This window comes from Phascolarctos cinereus, unplaced genomic scaffold (assembly GCF_003287225.1).
Source record: "Phascolarctos cinereus isolate Bilbo 61053 unplaced genomic scaffold, phaCin_HiC Scaffold_7;HRSCAF=346, whole genome shotgun sequence".
Lineage (NCBI taxonomy): Eukaryota > Metazoa > Chordata > Mammalia > Diprotodontia > Phascolarctidae > Phascolarctos > Phascolarctos cinereus.
The window spans coordinates 28,673,403-28,691,027 of NW_027556180.1; the positions used below are offsets into that span (position 1 = coordinate 28,673,403).

Sequence of the window (17,625 nt, forward strand, 5' to 3'; positions counted from 1 at the left end):
ATTCATTTGAGACAGAGAGAACATACTCTAGGATGCCTTGAAATTCCTACTGGGAAGGCTGCTATGGGCTGGGAGTGGGGAAGGGGAGGGCCAAACCTGGAAGCTCTGCTGGAATATAACCCCTCGAGGGAAGACAGCCACATCTATTCCTTTCCTGTGTCGGTTAATTATCTATGATTAACTACACGCTTGACTGAGTTATTTTTGTCCTGCAGAGGGACTGAAAGGGTTGCCAAGACTCTTTCTAAATTTTGGTACCCAGAAACAAGCCCAGAGTGCCCCAACCTTGCTAGAGTTCTGCTTGTTCCTTCCCCAAAGCCAGTAGCGTAAAGATATTCTATTATATTTTGTTTCGATTTTTATTTAGGGCCTTCTGAAGAAGACCTGCTTTTTAGACGTGAGGAATATAACTTCCCTCCAAAGAAAAAGGTACTTGAAAAAGATAAATGGGAAAAGTGGCAACAAGAAAACTGGGAAGAATGTACGGTAAGAATTTTTCAAAAGGCCCATGACCTAAACATGCACACCTTCTTCATTAGTTTTTGTTAAATATGACTTTTTAAAAACAGCTAATAAGGGTATTTCTTAAAGCACCAATATACACCAATTATTTTATGATTTTTCTAGAGTCCCTCAGAATGTCAGCTGCTTAAAGACAGGGATGATTCCATTTTGGGCTTTGTATCAATACCCCTGCACCTTTTGGATTCAGTCAAAGGGCTGCACTTGAGGCCACATGTAGCCTCAAGACCACAGGTTCCCCACCCCTGGCCTAGAACAAGGCAGATGTTTCATCTGTCCTTGTTGATTCAGATTGGATTTATTGATCAGAAGCAAGTGAAACTTCCTCTAAAGATTAACCGTGTTTCTATTTCTCCCTTTCATTTTTTCATTTTTGGGGGGTCCCTCATAATGTGTTAGTCATTTAGACCCTTAACTGGGACTCATCCAATTGTCATCAAGTTGTTTTTTAAACCTTATTTTTATGTTGCTCTTACTGGAAATTGTCTTTGAAATTTGTCTCAAAGAGTTCAGGAAGAGCCTTCTCCTTTGAGCAAGGAAAAAAGCTAGTAACGCAAAGCAACGAATCTTCTTACAATCTTAAATGACTCCTATAATTCATAGAACCTGGAGTTTTGACCAAATCTGATCAGCCTGTCCCTTCCATGTAGCTCTGCCAGGAGAAAGGAAGCAGTAAGTTCAGTAGTGAATGGTGCACATAGTCGTTTCCAGTCCTCTAAGAGAAAACCTGTTGCTGAAATTCGTTGCCTTAAAGATGTAGAGTTTAGAGTGAACTTATATATTATCTAGCCCAACCCCTTCATTGTAGAGATGGGGAAACTGAGGCCTAGAGAAGTTAAATGACTTGACCAAGATCATACAAGTAGCCTTCAAGCAGAGACCAAATGATGACTTTGGATATCTCCTTTAACCTCAGGTCTTACTTTTTATTATTCTTAACTGTGGATGCAATGTGTTCCCCATGCAATAGAAGGTAAGCTCCTAGAGAACTAGGGTTTCACTATTTTTTACCTTTGTATCATCAGTGCCTGACCATGTACCTTCCACATAACAGGCATGTAGATGTTTGTTTTATGGAATATTGCGGAGTGTTAGAATTTCAGGTTGTGGTTGAACCCAACGATGCCAAGGTCCCTTCTGGTAAATTTTCTATGTTTGTATTCAAACGAGAGCTAGGGTTCCTTCTATCTCTGAGTAATGAAAAGTTCTTATTTGCGTTGGAATAATTCTACACAGATAAGCTGGACCAAATCAAACAGTTGGGTTTCTGAGACCCGACTTGACCCAGGTATTCTGTTTAGATCCAATTTTGGAGACTTCTCTAGAAAGGATGCACACTGGAAAGCATTTTTTAAAAAAGTAAATAAACATCTTACTCCATGGGATTTAAAATTTTCTTCTCTGGTACCCTAATAATCTAGATGTAGAGAAAGCAGTACCTCTGACAACGAGAGGTGGCACAACACACTGGAAAGTACATGGGATTTGGAGACAGAGGACCTGGGTTTGAATTCTGACACATTGACTGTGTGACTTTGGGCAAGTCACTTCCCTTCTTTCATTTATAAAATGATTATTTCAGAATAAATGGCCTGCAAGGTCTATTTTTTTTATCTTTAGATCTGCATTCAGGAGGCAGGAAGTCACTTAATCTTCCTGTAGCAATCTTTTTTTTTTTTTTGGGGGGGGGGTTCCTGTACTAATCTTAATGATATAATTTCTTCAGCCTTAAAATGGAAAGGTTGCACTGGACGGTCTCTGAGGCTCCACCTGGCTTTGGATCTATGATCCTTACAGGGGATGAGACTAGATGGCCACAATTGTATACCACAACTTCTTCAGCCATTCCCCAGTCGATGGACATACCTACAGTTTCCACTTCTTTGCCATGAGAAAGAGAGCTGCTATAAACATTTTAGAAAATATATGTTCTTTTCCTTTTTCTCTAATCATCTTTGGCAATCATTTTGGAAATGCTGGGTAATAACTCTTTGGGCATAATTCCAGATTGTTCTCCAAAATGGTTGGATCAGTTCACAATTCCACCAACAATGAATTAGTGTCCCAACTTTTTCCACATCTCCTCCAACATTTGTCAACTTTCACCTTCAATCATTTTAGCCAATCTGATAGGTATATATCCCAAAGTTGTTTTAATTTGCATTTCTCTAATCAACACTGATTTAGATCATTTTTATATGATTATAAATTGTTTTGATTTCTTCAATGGAAAATCACCTTCATTGAACTTCTTTGAAAGTCCAGAACTTCATTGGAAAACTTCATTTATCACTTGGGAAATGAGATGGCCTCTAAGGTCTCTTTCAACTTTATAAGCCTTTGGTCAATGAATAACTTAATGTTAGGTACAGAAGATCTAGAGACCAAAGGGCCCATTTTGGCCCTGCCCTCTAGAATTACTGTACCCTTCCTCTCAATCAAAGTAAAGTATCTACTTTCACCACTCTTCTGTATTTGCACTAGATCTCAGAATTACTAGTTATGGCTAGTATGACAACATTTTTTTGGTTGAATGACCTATCCCAGTTTAACTATTTGAGACCAGGTCTGATCTGCACATGCAAATGAGCCAAAATACCTTCCCCCTGCATAAATGAGGAGATGAAAAGATATTAGGCCTTCAGATCACCTCCTTTATATCCCAACAGTGAGACTTTCCATAAGGTGAAATTAGGATTAGGGTTAAATTTGCCTCTGACTTCAAGGTAGTCAACAGTCTTCCTAATGAAAGTGGCCTTGAATGGCCCTGATAATCAGAATATCCAGGTAGATGTAGACTGAACAGTTCCAGCTGCACTTCATTAATATGTGCCCTTTCAGCATTTACTTGGTAGTTTTATCTTAATAACTTCCATTTTTTGGTAAAAGTCACATTTAAATCATTTAGTTTATGTTGTGTTATGTCAAAAAACACATAGAAACTCTGTAGTGACATTAATAATCTTCCCAGATGTTAGACTTCTGAAGGTCCTTTAAAAACAGGAAGCAATTTTACTTCAGAAAAAAGTTAAATGTATTGACACTTTCTCTTATTCTACATTTTTTATTTCCAGAAATTAATAGTGATCATATAGAAATTTCATTTAAAAAGGAGACAATGTGATTTTTATAGGCATCATGACTCTTTAAGCTTATAGAGCTTAGAATAGAAATTATTTTAGTTCCCTTGAAATCAAGAATGTTGATAGGGTGGTTGATTGTGAAAAATCAGCCAACTTCCAAAGTTATTTTTAGGCATAAATCCACAGTTTTTTTTTTCAAAAATAAAGTGCTCGTGTTACCTTCTTTGCATGATATTCACAGGACTCTGAATTGTCATTAACTGTGGGTTTCAGGGGAAGTAGGTAGTTATGTGGTTCTGTGTGAGATCATCAGGTCTTTTAAAAAAAAACAGTTTTTGAAAAAAGTCGCAAAAAAGAAATTGCTTTTTCACCTTCTTGTTCCCCTCCAGAATTTGAACATTTCATTTCAGGCTTTGGGAGACCCTTATCAAGCAGATAATTTGAACAGGATTCTCCGAAGACTAATTCGAGTGCGAACCCTTTGGCTGGTGGACAATTCTTTGACGGATCTAAGTGCCATAAGACTGCCCAGGTACTTACACCACATTCAATTACCAACGCAGCAGACAGTTTAAAATCAAAATCTCTAAGCATGGCAAGGAAACAACATTCCAAAAGATCTAGGGCATGCTGTATTAGGAAAGAATTTAGTCGTCTATACTGATCATGCATGAGAAATAGAAAGCTGCCATGGAGCCAAATACCTAGGCGAAAGGTCTGTTGTTGACTTATACATGCCTGCATGAACCTGGAGGAGTCACTTCACAGCTTAGTGACTCAGGTAATTCACTCAGACCATCAATTGAGAAATAGTTGCTGATCTACATTTATCAGAAGGAGTGAACTGGTATAGTTCCCTAAACCCAAAGAAATCACTGGTCTAGGCAATGTATTTGTGCACATATCCTAAATGCACCACTCTTTTCTAGCTCTATACAATAATGTTTTGGTAGTTTGATTGGTATGGCATTGAATAAGTAAATTAATTTAGGTAGAATTGTCATTTTTGTTATGTTAGCTCAGCCTACCCATGAGCAACTGATGTTTTCCCGATTATTTAGATCTGACTTTATTTGTGTGAAAAATGTTTTATAATTGTGTTTATATAATTCCTGGGTTTGTTTTGGCAGGTAGACTCCTAATATTTTATAATGTCTACAGTAACTTTAAATGGAATTTCTCTTTCTATCTCTTCTTGTTGGGCTTTGTGGTAATATATAGAAATGCTGATGATTTATGTGGGTTTATTTTATAACCTGCAACTTTGTTAAAGTTTTTCATTATTTTAAGTAGTTTTTTACTTGATTCTCTAGGATTCTCTAAGTATATCATCATAGCATCTGCAAAGAGTGATAACTTTTTTTCTTCTTTGCCTATTCTAATACCTTCAATTTCTTTTCTAAATACACATCTCTTGTCAGTATCAGTAATAGTAGAATTCTTATTTCAAATAATTTCTTGTCAGGTATAGGTGCATCTCAAAATTACAAATATTTTAAGGCCCATTTAAAGGCACACTAAATATTAAGTAAGAGGGAATGCCTTTCGCTGTATATAGGTGACTTGAATTACATCAATGAAAATAAGTTTATTTGCAAATAGAGAAAATGGACTAATAGAATTTTTTCAAATCAAATTATTAATTTGAAGCACTAATTACACTAGAATCATAGAAGAGTAGTTTATGCTCATACAGTCATGTGAGCAGAGAAGTCTGTCCTTTTTTGTTGAGTAGCAAACAACAGTGTTGATTACTGGGCCATGTACCTTCTATTCCTGACTTAGGTGTTGTCAGTCAACACTATTTATTGAGCACCTGTATATTAGAAATTCTATGAGTCAGTCACCATGAGGGAAAACAAAGGAAAGAGAAAAGACCATCTTGGCTTTCAATATCACTAAGGAGACATTCATTCTCTCTTTCTATGTCTCTCTGTGTGTCTTTCTGTGTCTGTCTCTGTTTCTCTCTGTCTCAGTCTTCGCTCTGTCTTTCTCTCTGTCTTCGTGTCTGTCTCTTTCTCTCTGTCTCTGTCTGTCCTCCCTGCCCATATCCCTGCTTGTCCTCATTCAACCATTGATTAAGTACTTGCCAGGTACCGTTTCATGTTTGTCTTTATATTCCCTGTACTTGGCACAGTACCTGGCATGTAGGAGGTACTTTAAATGTTTTTTTTTTAATTGAATTGAATCACCAAGAATGAACACTGACAGAGGAGTGAATAAAATGTGCAGCCACTCATGGACAACTTTGGGGGTTAATTAATTTTAAAAATGAATTTTGAGGACAGGAAAGAAATTGGGCCAGTGAAGAGTAAGATGGGACAAGCATTCTAAGAATAAATAACATTCCCAAGGCACAAAGGGAGAAACCAGGAAATCAGTTCTAATGAATAATGATCCTTGACAATCCTTTCCAATGCCAACCCCCCTACTTATTTCCCCCACCTTACATGTCCTTAGCCCTGCCTTGAGAGGACAATTTGTAAATGTGCTTTTCATCCATTATTCATATAGTACAGATCAACTTTAAGGACAAATTTTTAAATCTTTGGAAGCCATAATGTTATTCTGGGACATAATTCTACTGTTAAGAGAAACAGACTTTTAGCAATAAATTAACTTTCTGATGAAAACTGAGTTTACCTTGAGTCTTCATTCATGTCAGTTCTCTCTTTAAAAAGCTCTGTCTTCACTTTTCTCATTTTCTCACCTGCCTCCTCCTACAGAATTTGAACATCATCAGAGTAACACCGTCATTGTCTTGATCACTCATTCTGTGCAAAACAGCCTTTGGTTCCTGACAGGCAGATGCCTCAATCCCATGACTATGGCTGTGGCTGTTTTTCACCAGGACCTAAATAACAAAGGACTCTTACATCATTGTCCTTAGGACACCGTGGAACTTATAATGATGTGACTTATTTTTAGCAACGTAAGCTCAGCCTAATCAAATTATGGTGTTAAATCCACATGCTGAGGACAGTTATTCATCAGGAAAAGAAATGTATTCACTAGAGAGTTTTAGGGAATTTTAGTCTTTTTTTTTAAATGATGACTTTAATGTTTTATTTTTGAATTGAAAAGTGTATCTAACATACAGAATCCCACTAGAAAGTGAATGGATTTTCTCCCTCTTGAGAAGATATTGTATGAATTGTTTTTCTTGTACCCAGATGCAAAGAATTAAATGTCAGCAAAAATTGCTTTACATCTTTCAAACAATTGCCAAAGATACCCGAAACACGGCATTTATCCTTGGCTGAAAACCAGATCGCAACACTAAGTGGACTCTCCAGCTTGCAATCCACTCCTTTAGAATCTCTCATGCTCAAGAGGAATCCCTGTGAATTTCACCAAAACTACAGAAAACAGTAAGTCCTCTAAGGGAAGGGAATAAGCATTTATTAGGCACCTACTATGTGGCACACCTTTACAAACACTCTTTCATTTAATCCTCACAAGTACCCATGGATGTAGGTAGTATTATCACCCTCATTTTACCAGTGAGAAAACTGTCAGACAGAGGGTAAAATGACTTGCCTAGGTAGGTTCACACAGTCAGATTTGAACTCAAGTCTTCTTGACTCCAGGCCCAGTACTCTAACCACAGCACCACCAAATAAACAAAGGCTTGCTCACACTTCACATTCAGTTATGCTTCTTCTAAAGGAGTAATTTCTAAAACACCTGCCCCAATTGAATTCTCTTTAATCTATTATGCTTTTTCCCTGTTACCATTACTTCATGAATCTGGTCTAATTTAGAGATGCCACCACTCTCAGCCTTATACCCTTGCTATCTTCCATTATCTCCAACCCACTTTTTCCTTTTTTAAGTTCGAAAAGATTGGCATGTGTCAGCTTTAGGTACCAGTAACAAGATAACTTCACACGTATGTAGGACATTTCATCTGAGACACTCTGAGTAATATTAAATTATGCCTGGCTGCATTTTTACCTCCGGCATTTAATGGATGATATTTCTGTTCTTTTCTGAAGATGGATCTGGCTTAGATTAGATACAGGGCAACATCCTTCCAAAATGCTTATTCTTTGGTTGGATTTTCATTCCTTTTGGCTTCCAGTGCCCCACTTAGTGAACAGAAAAAGATAACTTATTAAATATACCAAAGTAGTCTGAAAGAGGTAATATACCTGCCAAGCATGAGTGAGTTTACTCCCTTCTTCACTGTTGGGAACAGGCCCAGGAGGTACAATAGAATTTGAGCAGCCTTGGGAAGGATGACATGAAGACGAATGTCTTGCTGCTCCTGGGCCCCTTTCTCAGGGTTATCAGTTACAGTAAATCTGAAAGGTAGAGGAGAAGTTGGAATGCAGAGAGCTAAGTTCTCATCCAGGGTTTCTCACTAACTTATTATGTTATCTTGGACAAATTAGCCCACTTATCTGGGTCTCAGTTTCTTCATTTCTTAAAATGAGGGAAGAAAGACTAGATCCAGAAAGAACCTCATTGTTACTGTCATGTTTAGTCATATCTGGCTCTTTGTGACCCCATTTGGGGTTTTCTTGGCAAAGATACTGGATGAGTCTGCCATTTCCTTCTCCAGGGTCTCCATTTTACCATTGGGGAAACTGAGGCAGATAGGCATTAAAAGACTTGCCTTGGGTCACACAGCTAATAAGTTTTTGGGGTTGGATTTGAATCTGGTCAGGTCCTCTTTGCTCCAGGCCCAGCACTCTACCCACTGAGCCACTTAGAAGGAACCTTAGAAGCCATCTAATCCCAATCCTGTCATTGAGTGGGTGAGGAACTTAAGATTCAGAGAGATTTCTTGACATGCCAAGCCCAGTCAGTAAGAAGCAGAGGTTGAATTCAAACCTAGGCTCTAGGGCTTCTGATTCCAAATTCTACACTTACAGGCACATAGATTTGGAGAAGGAAGAGATCTTTGAAGCTCTCTAAACTACCTCCTTATTTTATGTATGAAAACTGAAATAAAACTTAGAGTCATAGGAACTGGATTTGAATTCTACCTTTTGTCACTTAACAGTGACCTTGAATAAGTGTCTTGCCTAAATTCACATGGGTGAACCTCCCATCCAAGGCGGGGTTTAATCCCAGATCTGAACAGCAGAGCTACTATTCTTTCTATCCTAACGGGATCTAAGATCTTTCTCCAGCATCAAAATTACATTCTAATGCTTATTTATCCCCATTACATTTTAACAATAAGTCATAGCTTTTATTTCCTTCCTTATCAAAAATATCATTTCCCCAATTCTGGAAGTATATTACATCATATTCCACTTTTTTTTTGTCCTTACCTGTGGTTTCATAGGAATAGGGGAATTCCCGGTGAGGAAGCTCCTTCTATGAAGGCAGTTGGGCAATTTCCCTGCAAATTAATGTCTTGGAGAATTGCTTAAGGAGCCCTGAGCCTAAGTGATTTGCCCAGGGTTCCATAGCCATTAGCCAGTGTGTGAGGTGAGACTTTAACATGTCAATCAATAAACATTTATTAAGAACCTACTATGTGCCACGTACTGTGTGAAGTGCTGGGGATAGAAAAAGAGGCGAGAGGCAGTCTTTGCCCTCAAGGAGCTGACAGTCTAATGTGGGAGACAACATGCAAGTAAATACATGGAAGCTATATACTGGATTACCCAGTTTTTGATTCCAAGACCAGCTCTTCATCCACTGTGTCACTGGTTCTCATAAGTTGCTACACTCCTGATTCACAGTGAAAAGCCATAAAAATAAAATTGCTTCTGGATTAAAGAGAGACTGTGTGACAAAACAGAAAGAGAGCTAGACTTGAAGTCAAGAAGACCTGGGTTCAAGTCCCACCTCTAACATACACTGATTATGTTACTTTAGGCAAGACACCTAACTTCTCAGTGTTGGACAATTCTCTAAGAACATAACGTGCCATCCTACATTGATGGAGGGAATTTGCGTACCAGGAATTCCTTCATACCATGAAATCCCATGCCTACTCCCAATCCTTATCTATACCATACAACACACCCTTAGATTAGGATAAATGAATGTCCTTTGTCCTCAAGGAGCTGAAGAAATAAGATAGACTTGTGACCTGGCCTTGTTCTAATTCATTCATCATTTATTAAGTCCCACATGAGGCCCTGGGGAACACAAAGTCAAAACAAAAACCAATTTCTACCCTCAAGGATCTTATATTCTGCTGAGGAGAAAGTAAATCTTGCAATGTTAGTGAACTGTCACACTACTATAATCTGAGAGCAAACTGTCCCCATCTTGTCATTCCTCCAGGAGCATGGGTGCAGCAGTTATTTCAATAGCATTGCTAATTGTGTTTAGGTGACATTCCGAGAACAAATTTCCCAGTACCAGACGGTGGGTTCACCATTAATAAAAATCACAGCCTTAGGCATCCTCTTTTGCTTCCAGGCATCATTTTTGTTAATTTATGAGCAGCAATTTTCTTTAGCTGTTGGCCCAAAGTCAGCCACTTGTTTTCCTCTAAGTCACACTTTAACTTACTCTGATACTTGATGGATCTATAATTTCCTTGAGGTGGATGATCTTCTCCTCCCTAGAAATCTTCAACCCCTTCCTAACTCTGGCAGTAGATGGTTTCATGAGTTGCTATGGTCAAAAAGCAAGTTGTTACCTAGTAGCCAAATGTGTGAGGATGAGGCTTTCTTCACCTAGTTAGGCTACTCCTCCAATGTCAGACATACAGTCAGTCAATCCACGGCTAGGCCTGTCTTTGTGCCTTTTTAGCACCTATTAGAACATACACTCTACTGACACAGTCTCTGTGAACCTAAAGTCACCTCTATGCCACATTGAAATATTGGAGAAAGACTTTAGTAGGAGATATTTTAAAATAATCCACTTAAAACCCACAAATACTTTGACATTTACACTAGATATGTGCTTTTATCAACGTAGCAACCCCTCTATCCCTGTCCATCCTGTGTTGCCCACTTATTGATGGAAGCTGCCAATGGAGAATTAAAGGTAAGGTGAACTAGCTGTGATCTAATTGTTAATAAACCTTGTTTTATGTGAAGCAGTGTTATAGTGAAGTCCAGCTGAATCCTGATTAGTGGATCACATGTATTTGAATTCACACTATTGAAAGTTATAAGTATACAAAATATGATAATTGGTTTGATCAAAATGGAATATGCGATGCAATTTCAAATGATGTAACCACTTTATAGGATTCATTATTCTCAATAATGGGGACCTAGCTGTCATTTGATTACTACCAGCATTAGCTTTATAGGTGGCACCTATGGGATAGGCAGCTAGAATTAGAGTCAGGAAGACCTGAGTTTGAATTTTGCCTCAACATTTATCAGCTGGGGTGGAGCCAAGATGGCAGAGTACTGGCAGCTGAATTGCCAGCTGAATTGTCCCAACATTCCCCATCAAACAACTGTAAAATAAATCCTCAGAATGAATTTTGGAGTGACAGAGGGGTGACAAGGGCTCAGAGTGAGACCTTTTCCTAGCCTTAGATAACTTAGGAAGTCAGCAGGAGAGGTCTGTGACATCAGGGTAAGAGCAGCCTACAGAATGGAAGCAGTACCAGGGATGTGCCTTGTAGGCAGCTGCAAAAGTGACAGCAGCAGCAGCAGCAGTATTAGGAGTTCTCAGTCCAGGAGAAGGTTGAACAAATGGTTATAAAGAGATTGTGTGTTTGGGGGCGGGGGGAAGGGCAGAGACAAGATGGCAGAGTAAAAGCAGTGACTTGCTCGAGCTCTCCCCCAAACACCTACAAATACCTGTAAAAAATGACTAAACAAATAATAGAGCAGCAGAACCCACAAAAAGATAGAGTGAAACAAATTTCCAGCCCATGACAACCTGGACGGTTGATAAGAAAGGTCTATTGTGCTGGGCTGGGAAAGGACCCCAGTTCAGCGTGAGAAGTGCAAGCAAAGACAGGGCCCTAGCAAACCCAGAGCAGGCCTCAGGGGACTGAATCACAGGCAGCTGTGGCAGTTTCCAGACTTCTCAACCACAAATGCCAAAGATGACTTAGAGGGTCAGTGGGAAAAGTCTGTGACTACTGTGAGAGAGAAGCTTGGTCCCAGCCCCAGTCCACACAGCCCCAGGGTGGCAGCTGCTTCCTGAACTCTCTGACCACAGACTGAGGAGGAATTGAGTGGCTGATCAGAGGGGAGTTGCAGGGATCTCTTTGCTGGTGCTGAGGCAGGATTCTCTTGCATTCACCATGCCTGGAGCTGGGTCACAGTTCTGGGTGGCAGTCCTGGGGTGAGGAGGAGTACTGGCGTGGTGGAGCTTGTAGTGGCTGTAAATAGGGAATCCTCCTCACAGTTCAAAGGCAGAAAAGAGTGCTTGTGGTCACTCATAGACCAGAGCACAGGCCAGGAAAGAAGGAAACACCCCACTCTTGATTGTACCACCTTGGAAGAACTGAAAATATACAGGTCCCTAGAGTTAAAAAAGTCAAATAATTGGCTGGGAACATGAGCAAGCAGAGGGAAAATACTCAGATTACAGAATCTTATTTTGGTGACAAAGAAGATCAAAGCATACAACCAGAAGAAGACAACAAAGTCAAAGCTCCTACATCCAAAGCCTCCAAGAAAAATATGAATTAGTCTCAGGCCATGGAAGGGCTCAAAAAGGATTTTGAAAAGCAAGTAAGAGAAGTAGAGGAAAAATTGGCAAGAGAAATGAAAATGATGCAAGAAAATCATGAAAAACAAATAACAGCTTGCCAAAGGAGACCCAAAAAAATACTGAAGAAAAAGCACCTTAAAAAATAATCTAACCCAAATGGTAAAAGAGGTCCAAAAAGCCAATGAGGAGAAGAATGCCTTAAAAAGCAGAATTAGCAAAATGTAAAAAGAAGTACAGAAGCTTATGAAGAAAATAATTCCTTAAAAATTAGAATTGGGCAACTGGAAGCTAATGACTACATGAGACATCAAGACACAATAAAGCAAAGTCAAAAGAATGGTAAAAAAAGAAGAAAATGTTAAATATGTCATTGGAAAAACAACTGACCTAGAAAATAGATTGAGGAGAGATAATTTAAGAATTACTGGACTACCTAAAAGCCATTATCAAAAAAAGAGCCTAGACATCATATTTTGAGAAATTATCAGGGAAAACTGATATCTTAGGTCCAGAGAGTAAAATAGAAATTTAAAGAATCCATTGGTCACCTCCTGAAAGAGACCCCAAAATGAAAAGTTCTAGGAATATTATAGCCAAATTTCAGAGCTCCTAGGTCAAGGAGAATATATTGCAAGTAGCCAGAAAGAAACAATTTTAATATTGTGGAGGCACAGTCAGGATCACAGGAGATTTAGCAGCTTCCACATTAAAGGAGTTGAGGGCTTTGAACATGATATTCTGGAAGGCAAAGGAGCAAGGCAAAACAGTGTAATATTTTAATAGAAAAATGGATATTTAATGAAATAGAGGATTTTCAAGCATTCCTGATGAAAAGACCAAAGCTGAAAAGAAAACAACATTCAAATGACTCAAAAGAAACATAAAAAGGTAAACATAAAAAAGAATAATCATAAGGGACTTAATAAAGTTAAACTGTTTACATTCCTATGTGGGAAGTACATGTTACTTCTAAGAATTTTGTCAGTATTAGGCCATTTAGAGGTGATATATATAGGCAAAAGGCATAAATGTAAGTTAATTTATGTTGGGATGATCTCAAAAAAATGAAGTGGTGAGAAAAAGTCATGTACTAGGAAAAGGGGAAAGAGAGAGGTAGAATGGTGAAATTCTCTCACATAAAAGGGACTTACAATGAAGAACTTTTATAGTGAAGAGGAAAATGAAGGTGGGTGGGCAATACTTGAACCTCATTCTTATTGGAATCAGTTTAAAGGGGGAAGAATACACACACACACACACACACACACTCATTGGATATAAAATCTATCTTAATAGGGAAATAGGAAGGGAAGGAAAAAGGGAGGGATGATAAAAGGGAAGGCAGATTAAGAGAGGAAGTATTCTGGAGGAAAAAAAGACTTTTAGGGAAGGGCAGGAAAAAGAGAGAGAGAGAGAGAAAGAGAGAGAGAGGGAGGGAGAGAGAGAGAAGGATAAACAGAAGAAAATGAAATGGAGGGAAACACATAATCAGTAATGATAACTGTAAATGTGAAAGGGAAGAGCTCACTCATAAAATAGAATCAGATAGCAGAATAGATTAGAAATTAGAATCAAGCAATATGTTGTTTATAAGAGATACACTTGAAACAAAAAAAACACACACAAAGAGTTAAAACAAGAGGCTGGAGCAGAATCTATTATTCTTCAACTAAAGTGAAAAAGACAGGGGTAGCAATCATGATCTCAAGCAAAACAAAAACAAAGAGACTTAAATAAAAGAGACAATCAGGAAAACTACATTTTGCTAAAAGGTACCATAGACAAAGAAGCAATATCAAAAACTTTTATATCAATTTTTTCTGAGTAAAACCTCATTTGTCAAATACATAGATAACTGAGTCAAATTTATAAAACTAAGAGCCATTCCTCAATTGATAAATGATCAAAGGATATAAACAGACAGTTTTCAAAAGAAGAACTTGAAGATATCCATAGTCATATGAAAAAATGCTCCAAATAACTATGGATTAGAGAAATGTAAATTAAAACAACTCTGAGGTTGCTTCACCTCACATCTATCAGAAATGACAAATGCTGGAGAGAATGAGGAAAATAGGTACACTGATAAATGGTTGATGAAGTTGTGAACTGGTCCAGACATTCTGGAGAATAATTTGGAACTATGCCCAAAAGGCTATAAAACTGTGCATAGCCTTTGACCCAGAAATACCATGACTAGATCTTACCCCAAAGAAATCAATGAAAAAGGAAAATGCATGTATGTAAAAAAATATTTATAACAGCTCTTTTTGTGGTGGCAAAGAATTGGAAATTAACGGGACGCTCATTCATTGAGGAATAGGTGAACAAGTTGTGGTATATAATTGTGATGGAGTACTATTGTGATATAAGAAATGATGAGGGGGTGGTTTCAGAAAAAAATGGTAAAACCTTTATGAACTGATGCAAAGTGAAGTGAGAAGAACCAGGAGACCATTGTGTACAGTAACAGCAATGGTTATGTGATATCAACTGTGAAAGACTTGTCTACTCTGTTCAATGCAATAATCCAAGACAATTCCAAAGGACTCACAATGAAAAAAAGAGTGATATCCACCTCCAGAGAGAGAACTGATGAATTCTAATTGAAAATTTAAGTAAAATTTTCTTACTTTATTTCTTTTTTGCTTTTTTTGGCTATATGGCTAATATAGAGATATGTTTTGCATGATTTCTTATATATAATTGATACCATCTGCTTGCCTTCTGAAGTGAGTGAAGGAAGGGTGAGAGAGAATTTGGATTTCAAAATTTAAAAAAGAAAAGAATGGTAATAATAAATAAATTTATTTAAAAAAAAAACATTTACGAACTGGGTGACCCTGTGCAAGTCACTTAAACTTATGTGCCTCGGTTTCCTCATCTATTAAAAGAAGATAATAGTAGTACCTACCTCACAGAATTGTAGTAAGGATCAAATAATATAACATGCATGGAATACTTTATAAACTTTCAATCATTATATAAATGTTGTTATCATCATCATCATCATTATTAATTATTATTGTTGTTTGGAATCCAGGAAGAATGTATCTCAATCCTTAATTTAGTGCTGTAGAGCACCTGAATATGTTTATTTAACAATATCCATTGAGGGAGACAATGCGGTATAACGGCTAGAGAGCTAACCTTGAATTCAAGAAAAAACTTGATTTCTAGATTTCTGTACAGGGTGGCCCAAAAGTTTTAGTTAAGTTTTTAGTAGCATAAAAATGCGCTAAGACTTTGGGGACACCTTGCATTTAGTTCACATTTATATAGTGCTGTGAAAATGATTTTGCTAAATCTACTCAATTTAATCAGTATTAGTTCATTATGATTTAATGAGTATCAGTGATTGTATTAGTGAGTGAAGTATCATAGAATTAAGTTTGATTTAGTTAATGCTGTAAGGATAAGAGTCATGTGGGTTACAATTAATTAACCCACTATGTATTGATGAAAATATTACTCCTACTTGATTGATAGGATAAATTTATGCTTTATTAGTTGGGCTTGTTATAAGGACTTTTATTAACTTATGTTAGGAAATTACTGTGTTAGTACTACTCACCCCCCACCTCTCACACACACACTTCTATAAGTGAACTATACTCAAAAAACCAGTTTCCTTGTTCCCTTGTCATAAATGGTTTTTACAGCCTGTGAAAAGCCCCAGAACACTGCTAATAAAATGCTAGTGGTTGATGGATATCTTCCTTGGCCAATCACAGAAGTTCCCCTACTTTTGACAATGATCAATCATTCTGTTTTTAGTGGCCTCCCAAGGTCTATAAAAGCAATGGATCAGTAAGTAGAGGGATCCTTGACTGCAAGAAAGGTCTTGGATCCAATTGCTCAGGGACCACTGGTCTCCCTAAGAAACTGATTGTGCTCAGAGCTCTGCCTCAGTTTCCTTTTGTTGCAGATTTGATTTTTGCAGCCCATGGGGCTTTTAATGTTTATAAAGCACTATGTGTAAATTATCTAATTTTGTCCTCACAGCAGGTGTTGCAGGTGCTTTATTTTTCAAATTTTACAGATGAGGAAACTGAGGCTGAGGGAGGCTTAGTGGTTTGAACACAGGCCTACTGCACCATCTAAGCCATTTAACCTCTCTTTACTCTAGGAAACTCTCCAAGACTATAAGGAGCAGAACATGCTCTGAACTGCCTTGGTAGAGCAAGTTTTATCCCTTTACCAATGAAATCACCATTCTGATCCCTAGAAACAGTCTATTGAAGGCAGAAGTTTCAAATGGAGAGATGCAAGTCATCTTAAAATCCAAATGCGCATAATGAAGGCAGCAGTTGTCATCAAATTCCAATTCACTTTCCCTCTGCCGTGTTCCCAAGTTATCCAAACTTCTGGCCTCACAGGCTTTGATCCCTCAGTGCCTATCAAGTGAAGACTAGTAGCAGTTTCCTTTTGTTACCTAACGCCTTCTGATGGTTCTGCCACTGTCTAGTTCTCCAAATCACATCCCCTCTCCAAGTCTCAGTTTGCTCATTGATAACATGAGGATAATAATACTCACAATACTTGTCTCACGGTGCTGCAGCAGAAGTCATTTATAGAATTTTGAATGACCTTGAAACGTGAGTTATTAGTGCTATAAAACCTTCTTTGAGCATCAGTGACAGCCAGCCATCACGTTAGCCTGGGAAAACGACCCTTTAAAACTATGCTTGAAAGAATAAAACAATTATATGCTTCTCTTATTCATTATTACTTGGAATTGTGACAAAGATTCACTTATCTTTCCCCTTCCTCCTTTGTTTCAGGTCCTCCAACCAGAAAACATCAGTCTAAAAAAATAGAACTTAAAATCTCCAGGTTTTGTTCATAGACAATAGTTTAGGTCATTGTAGGCAGGTGGATAACTCCCCAGCCATCATTTGACTTATTATTGGGAAGCTCCTGATTCCAATATGATAAAATGTATTTAAGGGAAAACAGCCACACAATCCCAGACTCCCAGAAGCAGCTTATGCCTGAGCTCTCACTGGGAAAGTCCCAGCCCTTTCCTTCCCTCTCTCCTCCCCCAACCAGAGATTCTCCAAGGCAGTAAAGGGCAATATTGTACAGTGGAGGCAGTACTGCACTGTGAATCAGAGGACTTTGCATCAAATTTCAACTCTAAAATTGATTGCTGCATGATCTTGGGTAAATCATTTTCCTTCTCTACATTTTAGTTTCCTCACCCATAAAATGAGGGGGTTGGATTAGGAGACCCTTAAAGTCTTATTCAGTTCAAAATCTGTGATGCTATAGGAGAGGAAATCATATTGTAACTTTCATAAAGACGGTTTGGTCCTCTATCAGTTAATCCCCAGGAGAATTCACTCTGAGAAGTTTCCAGTTCTGGCATCCTAGACAGTCAGAAAGATGCCAGATCTCTCTCCATAGGCCACAT

At 38.1% G+C, this 17,625-nt stretch overlaps 1 long non-coding RNA gene across 1 annotated transcript in view; it reads right to left on the reverse strand.

Annotated features, from left to right (window-relative positions):
* The window catches only part of LOC110203687 (uncharacterized), a 15,618-nt gene extending 9,155 nt beyond the window's left edge, over window positions 1-6,463 (reverse strand). The window contains exon 1 of the long non-coding RNA XR_002323055.2: window positions 6,249-6,463. This is a non-coding gene — a long non-coding RNA (uncharacterized LOC110203687). The remainder of the gene's footprint in view (window positions 1-6,248) is intronic.
* Window positions 6,464-17,625: the final 11,162 nt, after the last annotated feature.